Here is a 5318-nt window from a genome sequence, read left to right on the forward strand (position 1 = left end):
ACAGAAAGGGAAGAGAGAGAGAGATAGACAGACAGACAGAGAGAGAGAGAGAAAATCGGGCGGGACGTGTCATATCTATATATATATGAAATTAATTATTTCTTTGAATCAGATTCATAGCTGTACCAATAATGTTGTGCCGTGCCGTAGGATGCGCCACGTTCACAACAGTTGTGAGGGATCGTGACGCTGGAAACCATACCCGGCCTCCCTAGGCCCTGTTTGGCACTCTAATTACCACATAGATTATATGGACCAAGAAAATGTAAGTACAGTGGAAATATTTGGCCCACAATATATGTACTATTAGTGTGCCAACGTTTTCAAATTGAAAATATTTCTCCAGAACTTTCGAATATTCGTAGAAATCTATGATGATAACGCTATGTTTGGATTGATAAATTTAAAATTAGGTATTTTTTAAATTTTTAAGAATTAATTGTATTTTACCACTTGAATTATGGTTATTTTTACATTTTAGTATTTAAATTTTCATGGTGTCAACTTATTATCCAATTTTATGAAATTTTGCATTTTGTTATTGATAACTGTTTTTCAACAAAATTTTTGATCGAAAAACCACCACATGTAGTGCACATGTAATATTTAAGACTTATGTGATTTAATATTTTACACATATGCACGGCATATGATACTTTTCGACAGAAAAAAATCAATAAAAAAATAAAAATTGTGATAATATTTTACATTAATATTAATAAAATGATAAATCCATCGATTCTCGTTGTAAACTCATAATACAACATAAATTGATAAGGTTAAATTCATTTTGACCTGCTGTGATATGAAAAAATATTAAAAACACCTATAAAATTTAAATATAAAAAATCACCTATATATTATGAACAATGACTCATACTGCCCCCTAGTGAACTAGAATAGAACTTTATAGAAAATGACCAAAAATGACCCTCTTGGTCAACCTGAGCCTATTAAAATATACCTATAATATAATTGTAATATATAAAATTAAAATGTTATATAGAAAAAATTATTTTTTAGTTCGATAATCATGCCCATTTTTTATAAGTATATTAAGTTTCAAAATTGATGAAATTTAGTCCTTTGATGCCAAAAATTTTGATTTTATGACATTGCATGCCAATTGAATTTTTTTGGGGAGTTTTTAGTACTATGTGGCTTTAAAAAATGAGTTGAATGACATGTTAGATACAATTATATTATATATATTTATAATTTATAAAAATAAAATTATTGTTTTAAAAAATTAATAATCAAACCCCTCAAACCCCAACCGCACGGCTGGCTCCCCCTTCCCCCACCCGTCTACTCTCCTTCACGCCCTCGCCACCCGCCAAAGGGGCCACGACGATGCCTTTGGGAAGAAACCGCCACCCAGGGGTGAGGAGGAACTCACTCTCCTACACCTCTGTCGTCATCGTCGTCGTTGTCGCCACTACTGTCTTTTTTAAAAAATAATTTAATTAAAAGAATATTATATAAAAAATATTAATGTAATTATATATTTATATATAAAACAATATTTTGTTATTAATAAATATTTATACATTAGTTTAAAATTTATTAATATTATATATTAGATTGAAGAGAAGGGTAAAATTGTCAGAAAAAATGCACTTTCCAAACCCATAATCGCAGTCAATGAGCGTGTACCACCAACTTTGGCTTTGGGGGTTTTTGAATTTTTTTTTTCATATTACAGAGGGCCTTTATTCTTTACATTATATACATGAATCGAATATGCTACTGTTGCTAGTACTATTTATTAAGGTTCCATCTTGTATGGTAATTAACTTTTGCTTGTCATAATATTAAGTGGCTAAAATATCATTTGATATATTTATTATTTAATTAATTCTTACTCTTATTACAAGATTAATTAGTATTGAAAATTAAATAATAACAAATTCATTTCATATTCACGTGCAAAGTTTTTAGTGCTTTTATTTATTTATTTACCTATTTCAGCTTATTTGATTAATATTACATGTGCATAAAAATAATTTTTTATAAAGATGGCCATTTTACATAAAAATAAATGAACGAATTATTGCTATGCTAGAAGACAACTAAAAGGAATAAAATAAGTACAGATAATTTATTGATATATGAAAAAAGAATAAAAGAATAATATAAAAAAATGATATCTGACATATGTCACAATTATTTAATATTATTTGCATCATATTATGAGTGGATCTTCAATTGAATTTTGCAAAATTGTTTGAATATGGGTTGAAAACTTTTTGAATAATGATTATTTTCTAATCATCATATGTTATTTAAACGATAGTATGAAGTTTGCATAATTTATTAATATATTTGAGTAATAGTATAATTATAATAATTTAATTTATCCGCACGGATTAAGTATAACTAACTTTTTATTGTATGGTTAAAATAATCTCTTTTTATCTTTCTTTTGAAATTAGATTTGTTAAGTTAACTAGCTGTAAGATTAATGATAATTGGTAAAATAGAATGTAGGGTTAAAAATTGATTTTGCAACCCTAAATTAAATGTCTTTCTTGATTTATATAATTGATAGATTTAAAAAATTTAACCCCATCATCATTGAAAAATGTATTTTCATGGTCATTTTTATTTTATTTACTTCAAATTAAGAACTTTATTTAGGCAATAATAGTGACGTACTATCAGTACTGTAAGATTCCTTTCATTTTGAGATTATTTTCTTTCTCTCTCATTTAAGGCAAATGTATTGGGTATGTTTTGTTAACTAGTTATTGGGTAGATTATATTTTTTATCTCATAAGTGGACATGTTTTCAATTTTAGTCCTACACTCAAGTCAATTCGCACATTTGGTCCCTGCGGGCACTTGCTTCTTCATCCGCTGAGGGCTGCAACTATAAAAGCTAGCACTTTCCTTCGGTGTAGGGTAATTATAGCACCTTACTTCACTACACTTAATTGTCACTATTTTACTATTTTCTTAATTACAACTTATTCTATAAGCAATTTATGTTGATCCCGTAAAGTAATTTCTATTTTGTCAATATAATATATAAATATCACAAGAGATAATAGCTATCGCCAATAGTTTGTATTTATTCTCTCCAGATGTCTCATATATATAACCTCAAAGGAAAATAACGCAATAGCCAGTTGTACAAAAGTTTAACGTGATTTGGTTATCTAACTTTCAAGCCTGTTGGGAACTGGTTTCGCCTTTCTCATCGGGCCTTGGCTTTAGGAGGTTTTTTGGAATGTTCTTGGTAGTGTTCTGGTTTATGATTGACAGCTTCATTTCGAATCGCTGTTCCATACTAAGGAGGATTTCCGTTATCACTAGTCTGAGTGCCCCGAGATCCAGTGCCCGTAACGTAATATGTCTAGTCTCCTAGTGCCCTTTGGGAGGAGTATCTCCAGCTTTTTCTTTTAAGTCAGCGGTATCTCACACGCAATCTCCTGCATAAACACAAACTCGACAAAAAAACTAGTATATTTAATAACCACACAACTAAAAGTCTTGACTTCAGATGTCACTGCTGGCCTACCTAATAAGAATAACAGAATGACTCAGAGTTCAATATGGCTAGTCAGTGTGACCTATCTCATGAAAAGTAAGTGGCGAGGAATGAGCTGTCTACTCAGTAAGTATAGCTAACCAGCCTATATATATAGACAGACAACAAGTCACGTATAATGCAATCACATCAATTAACAAATATCCATCATATAACAACAACAGATGTAAGGAATAACACATGCACACAACAAATTAGTCCATGTTATTGTTTATTTTTTGAGGTCCCCACTTACTCTAATTGGAGCACATCAGTCAATGGTTTTGTCGGTTATCATCATCTCAATCAATATCATATCATATATAGCATAAGATACTGGTTGTATGTGATATCTCCACACTATCCTAAAGTATAGCAATATCAGCATAGGACATCACAACAAACATGACATCCCTACACCACCTTAGTGTGTAACTAATAGTACAGGATATTCTCCGCTATTTGGAATACCCCGGTACCCTAGCGCCATAGTTCCTAACTTAACTCATTTACTTTTCATATCACATCATCATGAACAATTGACTATGTTCTCAATTAGATATGCCATCTCTTATTTAGTTCACAACGGCAATATTATTAACTTCATCACTCTCATTTTTATTTACCAATTATTTCTCCAACAATAAGTTTCTTCCTCGATTTCATTCAATAATCCACTATGAGATCACATAATCATCTCTTGAACTTTCGTATAATAAAATCACATTAAACACGTAATAATAATTTCACAAAATGCAAACAAACCCAAATAAGCATATATCAGTAAAGCCAATAACAAACAAGCATACACATATATAGGTCCAATTAACTATACTTCAATTATCAAACGGTTATGCTAATGCAAGGAGCTACTCAACCCTCTTCCTTATCTTCGTGTCCTATAGTAAATTATGATACGTATATAATCAATAAATTGTAATTATCACAAATTCTAAATGAAAACTACATAATATTCGTACATTTTTCACCAATATTTTAATATTCTATTTATATTGATATTCAACCCTTTGTTCCATTTTCTTTTAAATAACTAAGCTTTCTAAGTTTCTCAATATATATTTAATTTATCAATTTGTTCATAAGAGTTCATCTTATCAAACCCCTCATATTTTATAACTACCATTCTCTATAATATTTCTAAATTCAATTAATTCAAAAATCTCATTTTCTTTTTAATAACTATAATATTTCTCAAATATAATGTCCTAATATTTCTTAATACAGTTTTTGAATATTTCTATGAATTTTTCTAGCAATTTCACACTACTATATAATTTAATTAAAGATCAATACATATAATTACGTATTTGGTTAATAGGCTCGACGGAACTGAGTAAATTAACTATAGTAATAATTAAATCTAACCAATCTAGTAATTTAATTAACCGATTACAATATTTTATATAAATGTGATATTTAATTTGACACTAATTTAAATAGTCAATTTCATAAAATATTTCGGCTAAACAGTATATCGACCAATATAAACTATATTTAATAAAGAGAGTAATTAAATAATATAATTATATAAATTAATAAAGATTAAAATCAGACTTACCTTTCTGCAATTCTTCTCCCATGTGTGTGTGTGGGATTTGTGTTAATTTGTGTGTGTATTAATCTTCTCACACACATATATATATCTATATATATATATTAATATATAGGTGGGGCGGTGGGGCGTCCTCCCGCCCACCTTCTTTTTTTTTTTTTTAATTTTATAATCTTTTTAATAATTACTATTACATCATTTCTAATTTTTTAA

The sequence above is a fragment of the Sesamum indicum genome, linkage group LG5 (assembly GCF_000512975.1).
Source record: "Sesamum indicum cultivar Zhongzhi No. 13 linkage group LG5, S_indicum_v1.0, whole genome shotgun sequence".
In the NCBI taxonomy this organism is placed as follows: Eukaryota; Viridiplantae; Streptophyta; class Magnoliopsida; order Lamiales; family Pedaliaceae; genus Sesamum; species Sesamum indicum.